This window comes from Notolepis coatsorum (genome assembly GCF_963971535.1).
Source record: "Notolepis coatsorum genome assembly, chromosome: 1".
Lineage (NCBI taxonomy): Eukaryota > Metazoa > Chordata > Actinopteri > Aulopiformes > Paralepididae > Notolepis > Notolepis coatsorum.
Window position 1 is genome coordinate 42,638,296 of NC_140165.1, and position 11,042 is coordinate 42,649,337.

Sequence of the window (11,042 nt, forward strand, 5' to 3'; positions counted from 1 at the left end):
AAACACTTTCTTCACAAACATAGCCACAACACTGATAAACAAACTACCCTCCCACTCAGGGCAGTAAGGGGTAGAACACATAGTAGCATACTACAAGAACCTAGGCGTCCACAAAGACGATTTCAAACTGGAAATGGTAACTATACAGATGAGGTACTCAAAAAACTGAGCGCCCTCCAACCGAACAAGGCCACTGGCCATGACAACATCCCCTCCAAATTCCTCAGAGACTCAGCAGCCGCCATCACCCCAGTCATCACACACATAATAAACCTCTCCATAAAACAGGGACACGTCCCCAAGGACTTCAAAATTGCGAGAGTAACACCCCTGCACAAAAAGGGCAGCAAATTAGACCCAGGCAACTACCGCCCTGTTTCTATCCTTACATCCATCTCGAAAGTCATGGAAAAAATAGTATACGAACAGGTCGAAAAGTACCTCGCGGATAAAAATCTAATCTACGAATTCCAATCTGGCTTCAGAACATCCCACTCCACTGACACATGCCTTCTCTATTTGAACGACCACATCAAGCAAGAGGTGGACGCGGGCAAATACTGCGGCATGGTCATGCTGGACCTACAAAAGGCCTTCGACACTGTCAATCACACCATTCTGATTGACAAGCTAAAAGCAATTGGTTTTGATAGTCTATCAGTGAGCTGGATGCAATCCTACCTGGAGGGGAGAGAGCAGATGGTGGAGGTAAACGGTACCCTACCCCCCCCCCCCCTCACAGTAAGCTGTGGTGTTCCACAAGGAAGCATACTAGGACCGCTACTCTTCCTAATTTATGCAAATGACATGTCGTCAGCCTGTGACTGCAACTTGTTCCTGTTTGCGGACGACTCAGCCCTGCTGGTCTCTGACAAGAACAAGTTGCAGGTTGAAAAAACCCTCAGCACGGAACTAGGCAAAATCCGTAAATGCCCAAAACCCCCACTACCTCCTAATAGACAGTCTCCTCCCCACCGCATGTATATATTCCCTCCCCGCCGTATGTATTTCTCTCCCACCCACCCACCCCCTCCTAATGTACAGTCCCCTCCCCATCATATATACTCTGTCAGGATCTAGGGGTAACAGTACTGTATATTTGAATACCGTTTATGTCACAAATGTATCAGTACTAAATACCTATATGTCCCTATGCCATAAATGTCATGTATGTTGTGTATGTCATAAATGTCTATATGAATTGAAAATGGGGGACCCTGATGGAAACAAGACAAACGTCTTTCTCTGGTCTGCATCCCCTTAACAATTGTGTATTGAGCTGTACTGTACTGTACCCATTCTGCAATATGTTAATAAAATGTTCAATCAATCAATCAAAGTTTGTAGTCACTTGAACTGTGAATTCTAAAAGACAGACACTTCTAAAAGCACCCCTCCCCCAAAGACTAATGAATTGCGTCACCTCCCCCTCCCCTAAATCCCATTTGTCCAATCACATTCTATCACCGCTCAACTGTATGCAGCTTAACAATTGTCTGTCTATCGTCATATTTTTGGCCACAAGTGGCGCTGTTGCGAGTTTGTGGTGGCGCTGTTACAACATTTAGGAAATAGGAGCAGAGAAGAAGATCCCGATTTACAGAGCTAAGATCAACGGGTTAACGTTAGCGCCGCGGTTTGAAACTTTGAAGGTGAGTGTGTAAACTAGTCAATACGATCTTAAACATGTCACAACAGCAGTCAGTGTATATTTTCAACAATACGTTTGTTTACCAATAGGTTAAAGTGTTTTTGAGTTCGTGTTGGCTTGGCACTGTTTCAACATTTCGATTTAGGTGACTCGACTCAGTCTCGTGTTTTCTGCTACAGCTACAGCTTATCTATCATAATAACGTTACATGTATGGGAGTTTGCAAAGTTTAAATTGTATTAGCTGTTACATTAATACATTGTGTCCTCCTATCTATCTATCTCAAATCTCACTGTCTATCTGCTATGCTTTTATCTTTTACTCAAGTTTATTTGAAATCGAAGACACTCTGACGTCACGAGACCGCCGCCATCTTGGTATGAGGGTAACAAACTGATTTCTACCATCAAATGTGTAAACTGTTAATATGTACCTCAGTTGCGTGTGGGTCAATGAACACACTTGGGTTTATCAAACCGTGGGTTTAGTCTAGATGGAAATAGGGGTCCACGCGCACCCCCCGGAAATGTTTATGCCACCTGATTTTTCTTAATCCTTAAAGTGTCTACTTTCAGAGTCTGCCAGGTGCCAAGCTGAAATAATGTCCGAAAGGCTCAATTTTTAACCCTTTATTGCACCTAACACAAAACCGAAACATTAAAATTTGATGTAGCAAGACTCAAGAGGCATAATCTTTGAAGTAAACAACATACAGAGACAAATGAATGCATTTTCCCATACAATTCTGACCCTAGGAATTCAATGGAATGGTTATTTTTTTGACATTTTACAACATTTTGACTGTATTTCTGGACAAAAACAGCAAACAAATGCAAGAAATGCGTGTCTAACCAACTACATTTTTATTTTTCAAACGCATAGTGAATATTTGTTGACAATCAGTTTTTTTTCAATCCTCCAACTGTTTATTTGGAAATTATATTGGGTACCAAGCTCAAATAATGTCCCAAAGGCTAGTTTTAACCCTTTATAGCACCTAACCCAAAAATCTAAAAATGAAAATATAATGTAGAAGAGTCATAACTTTTGAAGTAGACAACCAATACATTTACCTTTTCATGTCACTACCAACTTGCTGACCTAAACTACTCATCCTCATCGTCACTGAAGAGATCTTCTAATTCAATTTCTTCCATCTCCAGCTCTTCATCCTCATGCTCGTACTCTCCATCCACTTTACCCACAGACAAAGTTATTGTTGGCGTAATCGGTCACCTTGTCAAGGGCTGCATGCTCTTCTGACTCTGCTCTCTGAGCCAGTACCTCAACAAGAGAAGGAGGGAGGATGGGTCCAATTGCCCAGACCGGTTCCAACACCTCCTCTTCTCCTGTCTTCTCCCAGCCCATGCCTGGATCATGTGGTTTTGGGCTCTTGATTATTGCCTTGTCTGCTCTCTTATAGAAGGCTCGCTGGACATGTGGAATGAGACGGACCTTGGCAGGCGTTCCAGGTCTACTTTTGACTTGGAGTCCAGGACTTTGTCAGCGCCGACCATCTTTCTCATCATTTTCACCCGTACTGTGTCAACTGATGTCATCCGTGCTTGGCCATACATAATGCATGTGAAGCTCTCCATCTCCTCTTGAAGCTCATCAGTGACCATCCAGTCTGCACCAAGCTGCCTGAAAGCTTTGTGGAGTTTACGAGTCTTTTCCAGCTTCTTCAGGGGATTCACCTTGCATTTGCCTTTAAAAGCGCTGATACAGTCCTCCCCAGTAAAGTCGTAGAATCCCAGCAGTGTGCTACAGTAGTCGGGGCCCAGTAATTCCTCAGCAGCAGGGGTAAAGTTGGCATTCTTGGGGAATTTGGGGCCAACTCTTTTGAATGCCAGCTCTGGCAGCGTCTCGGGAGGCGTGATCTTAAGGCTTCTCATCTTGGATGACCTGTCATAGAGAGGAAGGGTCCTTTTCTTGGTGCTCACATGGCTCTCCTTCACTTCTTGAATCATGATTCCCCCGGCGCTGTTTACCACATTTGAACCATGAACGTTGGTGGTGATTCTGTTCAGGTTGTCCCACTCGCTGTGAAAAACAGTGTTTCCCTCGCCAGTGGTGATTTCAGGGGTCATGTTGGTGGACATCTCATCAAAAGCATTGGCCATGGCTGTCTCAAGTTCCATACTGAAGTCGTATGTCTCCGAGTGTCCTAGTCGTGAAAGGATGGTTGTGAGCTGTAAAGAATAAGATAAACAAATGTTTTTTTGTATCAATATCAAATACCTGTATGAAGCATAGTTGAGCAATGACAATGTAGGACCTCATAAGCAATAAGTTAGTTGATCACTCACCTGTTTGCTTCGATAGAGGTGCCGAAGTGTGGCACACAGGAGGATGTGCTTTTGGAGTTTCACTTCACTTGCTGTTAGTTGCTGCTCGACACTAGGGCTGCACGATTTTGGGAAATAATCTAATTGCGATTTTTCGGACAGATATTGCGATTGCGATTATAATTTTTTTTAAGCAGCCCCACAGAGGTTTATTGTAAAATGCGGCTTGCATCTGGCCTACGCGGTGGGTCTGTTCGGGACACAGAGTCTGAACATTTTTCTTTTTACCTGGGAATCGATACCGGTACGGTACCCAACGGTACCTTTTTTTCCCTGTACTTTACTCTCCCTCTCTGAAGTAAACTTCACAACACACAATCTAAAACCCCTTACCTCCCTCTCCCAAACTGTTCCTACAACAATTTTTTTTATGTTGCATGATCATGTATATTTTGTATTATAATTTTTTTTGTGTTTAAATATCAACATTATCTGGCAATCCTCAGTAAATACTATCAAATGAGATATGAGACATGTGCACACACACACAGAAAAGGAGAATTGCTTAAATTATTTTAGAATACTTCAGCTAATGAAGTTAAATGTTTATTATCAACTATCCAGTTCGTTTTTATAGTGCAACGTTTTTCTACATTAATTGAACCAGTAGAGAGAGATGCCCCCACCCCCCCCCCACCCTTTCCTTACTCGGCTCAGATGTTTTCTCTGACTTGAGCAGGGTTAGCTAGGAACAGCTTTCTCAAGCTTCGCACCTTGGGCATGGAATGGGCTACATGACCATTTTCCACTTACACCCCAGTCTCTCTTGGTGAATTTAAATCTGTATTACATAACTTCCTACAAGAAGAATGTTGCTGCTTTCTGTAGTCGGGTCCCAACTGCAAAATTACTGTATTACCCTGTATTATACACTTTTACTATCATGTAGACTATTCTGCTTTGTTTTTGTGTTTACATGTGATGTATTGTATATTGTATACATGCACATTTATTATGTTCTTGTGTGATGTATCGCAAATTTTTATTGCTGTGTGATGTATTGCAAATGTTATTGCTGTCATCTTGGCCAGGTCTCCCTTGCAAAGGAGATCTTGTCTCTCAATGGGACTTCCTGGTTAAAATCTTATTTATTTAATTTTTTTTTAATTGCAGGCGATTTGATAATTGCATCATTACAAATTGCGATTTCGATAAAAAATCGATTAATCGTGCAGCCCTACTCGACACACATCTTGTGTAATCGAATAGACCAGCCTCTGCGTCTTCTCACACTTTTCTTCATCAAGTGTCCCAGTCACCACTGAGCTCAGAAATGGTACAAGATGCTCTGGGAGCAGTTCATCCATTTTCACAGCATCCAGCTTGTGTGCAGTTGGGGGCCATGGTAGCTCCTTTGACTCTTTGAATGCCTTTATAATGTGAGAATTGAGGGTGAGTGCTGCTTCTTGTAGTTAATCAGATGTTCCAAGTTTGTACGCACATTTAACTGCTTCATCTACAGTAATGCTTGAGCTGTATATAAGGTTCAACTCTAGAATATTCACTATGTGCTTTAAAAAATGAAAAGGTAGTTGGTCATACACACGTTTGGTCATTTCTTGCTGTTTTTGTCCAGAAATACAGTCAAAATGTTGTCAAATGTCAACAATAACCATCCCCTTGAATTCCTAGGATCAAAATTGTGTGGGAAAATGTATTTTCGCTCTGTAAGTCGTCTACCTCAAAAGTTATGCCTCTTCTACATTATATTTTCATTTTAAAAAATTTGGGTTAGGTGCTATAAAGGGTTCAAACTAGCCTTTGAGACATTATTTCAGCTTGGTACCCAATATAATCTCAAAATAAACACTTGGAGGATTGAAAAAAAAATTTATTGTCACCAAATATTCACTCTATGCGTATTGTATTGTATTTTTTGTCCAGAAATACAGTCAAAATGTTGTCATGTCAAAAATAACCATCCCATTGAATTCCTACGGTCAGAATTGTATGGACAAATGTATTAATTTGTCTCCATGTTGTTTACTTCAAAGGTTATGCCTCTTGCTACATCACATTTTAATGTTTCGGTTTTGGGTTAGGTGCAATAAAGGGTTAAAAATGGAGCCTTTCGGACATTATTTCAGCTTGGCACCTGGCAGATTCTGAAAGTAGACACTTTAAGGATTAAGAAAAATCGGGTGGCATAAAAAGTTCCGGGGGGTGCGCGTGGACCCCTATTTCCATCTAGACTAGTTTATTTAACATCTAGTTGTGACGTGACGACAAGAGCAGGTTCACAGTAGCGAGGCAGTTTGTAAGCAGTAGTACTACAGGTACGGTGGCTCGTAGTAGACGATAGTCAAACTGGATAATCATTTAGCCAATGATCTACAAAATGCATGCGTTGAGCTCCGTTTTTATTACATGGAATTATAAACAAAAGGTCAAGAGCAATGTGTTTGGTTAGCAGACATGTCCAAAAAAGGAGTAGAGGGAAGCTAAGCTTATTGATCCCTACCCCCTTACATTTATGTTTGTTCTTCCATTAATTTGACTAGATATAACATAATTTAGTATAGGGCTGGGCGATATGGAAAAAAATCATATCGCGATAACGATATGATAATTTTATTTTATTTCTCGATATCGATAATTATCGAATTGTTATAAGTATAAAAAAAAAAAATTATTTTTTTTTTTTTAACAACAGATGTTTGTTTATTTTGCAGAAATTCTTTGTCATTGCCGCCATCTTCAGTGTTACATCCCCTCACACTCCAGTTCTCAGGCTGCAGCTGGTTTAAAAGCTAAAGTAAACCGGCTTCTCTGCTGGCTGTGGCTCCAGAGGAGTTGAACAGTTCTGGCTCTGCTAGTTTATTTTCGATCTTTTGGCGCTTTTTTGGTGGACAAACCACCGCACTGTGACTCGTGACTGGAGTCTAGTTCTGCTAGCACACATAGCCTACTGTGTACAGATGGTTTCAAAATGTATTTTAAATTAGAAAGCAAACAAAATAAATGGACAAGAGAGAAATAAATCTGAATTTGGTCAGTATTGTCATTTGGACAAGCAAAGCCATTACTTTAAGTTGCAGGCAAGAAAGACAAGTCTGTCCACTGTCTCTGGTTTTAAAACTGCCCTGTTGCAGGTAAAAAAGGAAAAAAAAGATTTTTCGATTTTTTTTTTTTTTTCGATATTCGATATCGATTATTAAAATATATCGCGATATTTATCGTTATCGTTATATCGCCCAGCCCTAATTTAGTATATTACAATATAGAATATACTTTTACTTATACCGGTATTTAAAAGAGAAAAATCAAATAAAATTGATTCACTTGACAGCAGTGAATATAGTACAGCACTACATAACACAATATAACATAACTTTGTTTATCCTCATTACTCATTTCTGTATTTCTCTAATGTGTGTTTTTTTTAGCTGCTTTTTAAATTGTGCTACATGTTTACTCAGTTTGATGTATTCAGGTAAATTATTCCACAACTTCACTCCACACACCGATATGCACATGCTTTTCAGCGTAGTGTGTACCATTTGTTGTTTAAGATTCCCTCTCCCTCTTAAGTTATATTCTCCTTCCCTGTCTCTGAACCATTTTTGAATGTTGCCTGGGATTAGTTTGTATCTGGCTTTGTATACAATGAGGGCAGTTTTTAAATCCACTAGATCCATACATTTCAATGCTTGTAGCTTTATAAATAAGTTATTAGTGTGTTCATAATATCCTACATTGTTGATTATTCTTATTGCTTTTTTTGCATGGTGCATATTGGCTGTAGAGTGCTTTTGTAGGTATTACCCCACACCTCCGCACAGTAGCTCATATAGTCATATACCATAGGAAGAGTGTACAGTACAGTGTATACAGTGTTTTTTGGTTTAGAATGTGCCTTATCTTGCATAAAACACCAACACTCCGTGCCAATTTAGTCCTGACATATTTGATATGAGGTTTCCAGTTGAGTTTGTTCACAGTATCCATAATTTCATTTTTATCCGTTTTTCTCAAGAAGATGGTACTTGTGTTTCGTTATATAAAATAATTAGAAACACCTCCCCCTTGTGGCGGGGTTATCTCCTCTGCCAGTTTACATTAACAAAGAATCTGTTGAATCTTTCTGCCACCTCATTTTTCTTACTTACTGACTTTCCCTCATCTATAAATTAATCTGGAAAGCCAGAACTGTTGATTTATTTCTTAGAATTGAGTTTCGAACCTGTCCATCTCACAACTGATGTCTCTACAGGTGTGTGTGCGTGTCGTGGTGGCTTGGGGCGCAGCGACACGAGAAGGCCTGAGCTCAGTGTTTTGGGCACATGTAGTGATGCAAGATATATCGGCCGCTGATATAATATCGGCCGATATGGCCGTTTCTTTACACATCGGTATCGGTCCGATATCAAGATTGGGCCGATATAAAAAATTATTATTATTTTTTTTACATGTTTTGGCCTTAAAGGGGAGATGAAGCGTTAAACAATATGAGCCTAGTTTGTTTGTTGTGTACCTTGGGTAAGACATGGTCCTATAATCAAATGTGAAATCCTGCTTATTTGTCTGAAAACTCGTATTCAATTTAATATTTAATATATTTATTATTGTTGTGAGAGTAAGAATGCTTAAGTGCCTGTAGTAAACTGTGCCGTACTGTGTTTAAGCCAGAGCAGCAGACGGAGGACCTGTTGGTTCTGACCGAGTCCTGGTTCTGCCTGCTGTCCCACCAGCCCATAGACATGTTCCGGGGAAATCAGCACACAGCCTGAGCTGCACTGTGGGGCGATGAGCATATTCACTGAGTACTGAGCACAATGTTGCCACTGTCTCCTCCATAGACATATATAAAGACTAGATGACTCACTGGCCAAGTTAGTAGACAACATTGTCCTAATAAATTAAATGAGTCATATAAATCTTCAATCGCAGCAGGGACCTCAACAGGGGCCGCACCATTGTGCAGGGCTGGGGGTTTTCAGCACATTTTATTATCATAAAATGTGTTTCTTGATATGAAAATGTGCTTCTTGATATGAAAAGTATCTGACTGATGCACCTAAATTATGTATTTCTGTTGTTTGTCTCAGGTGATGTGATTACTCAACAGTTTGGGGACTTTCTGTCTGTTGAAGCAAGAGATAACGGCTTCCTCGCCTACGGGAAGGCTGGGTCCTGGTCCTGGCCCAGCTCATCACAAAATCCAACACCCTCAGGAAGCGCCAGAGAAAAGATGGTGGAACTAAAAATGGTTGAAGCAGAATTGGAGAAGAGGGCCATAGAACTGCGATACATGCCCCCCACATGACATTATATACATTGGAGAGTATATACATTTGAGGGGGAAGAAACTGTACATTGGAGGAGGTGGGGGTTGAGTAGGTGGGGCGGGGGGGGGTAACTGTTCATTGGAGGGGGTTGGGTTATAGTCCAGTCATTATAGGCCAGAATTAGGCTAAACCTAGGACAAATTGCAACATTAGCAAACTCAACTGATTTTGTATCATCAATATGTCTTTAGTGAGAGAAAAAAAGTCCCAAGGAATCCCATCATGGGAAATGTGTTTTTTTTCAATGTTTTGTTACCCCTATAGTCCAGTCATTATAGGCCAGAATTAGGCTAAACCTAGGACAAATTGCAACATTAGCAAACTCCCTCAATATGTCTTTAGTGAGAGAAAAAAAGTCCCAAGGAATCCCATCATGGGAAATGTGTTTTTTTTCAATGTACTTGATTGCTGACAGGATCACTGACGACACTGTCTTTCAGAGATTGTGACGCGTTCAAATTTTGAGGTAGCTCAAAAGTAAAGATACCATTTGATTCTAGACAACCTCGGGTTTCCAATGAGACCAACCATGTCATGTTACCTCATTGGAAAGGGGGCTACATACCTAATTATTCAAAGTTAAGATGATTTTTTTTGGGGAGGGAAATATGGCCATCACCATTTTTCAAATGGTCCCTTGGCCTTCTACCTCAATATATGTTAATGAAATGGGTTACATGGGTACCTACAAGCCTCCCCTATACAGACATACCAAATTTATGTTAAGCCCATGTAGTTTTGTGCAAGAATCATGTAGTGTTTTGCATGCTGTACAAATATGTAGTTTCCGCCTATTATAAAAACCCCCATCTCCATGGACCTATCCCCACGGACATAAACCCTTGAGCCCCATCCTCGTGGACTGAGCTCCACAGAGCCTATCTACTAATATTCCAAGAAGAAAAAAATTTCTTTATCAAATGTTTTGATTAGTTCTAGCGTGTATGCTAATTGGTGCATATCAAATAAGATAATGTGTGATTTGCATGAGTAAACAGAATAATTCAATGAAGTTGTGATTGACTTTTTTTCTTGTCTTTGTGTGTGTAATCAGCTTGTGAGTTTTTATAGTGATATCTAAAAGTAAAATTTTCACCACTGTTATAATCGATATGAACATATATAGGTCGTTTTCAAAACTTTCCCATGATGGGATTCCTTGGGAGTTTTTTTCCCTCACTAAGGACATAATGAGGATACAAAATCAGTTGAGTTTGCTACTGTTGCAATTTGTCCTAGGTTTTTTCATATAATGACTGGACTATTAGGACATTTACAGAGGCCAGTTTCGAATTGCCGCCTCCAGTAGGTTCTCCTTGAGAGTGGTTTTGAAAGTGGGTAGTGATTCACATTCCTTTACAGCTGTGGGTAGGGCGTTCCACATTGATGTGGCATAATGTTTGTTTGTTATGTTTTAATAAACATCTTTGTACCATGTGTAAATTTTTTATTCAAATACAAAAGTCTGGTGCAAATTTCGCTTGAATACGCTCATTGGAAATACATTTACTGAACAAAATGTTGATGTGTTCAATAATTATTTCCCCCACTGTACACTGCTATCATACATAGTTATATGGGTTATATGCAGGTGTATAAGTAGGTATATAGAATTATTATGGTTATATATGCTGTAAATATAAATTAAAGATCACACTAATCTGTAAATTCAACTAAATTTATTTATTTAATAAACATTTATATGTAAACATGCCAGATTGTAGCTATAAACTCATTTCCATCTACAAACTTTAA

The 11,042-nt window shown here is 39.8% G+C and overlaps 1 long non-coding RNA gene across 1 annotated transcript; it reads left to right on the top strand.

Annotated features, from left to right (window-relative positions):
• Nucleotides 1–1,605: 1,605 nt before the first annotated feature.
• On the top strand, nucleotides 1,606–9,316 carry LOC311228635. The gene is made up of 3 exons (XR_014619676.1): nucleotides 1,606–1,652; nucleotides 1,979–2,036; nucleotides 9,048–9,316. It is a non-coding gene; the product is annotated as an uncharacterized lncRNA (long non-coding RNA).
• Nucleotides 9,317–11,042: the final 1,726 nt, after the last annotated feature.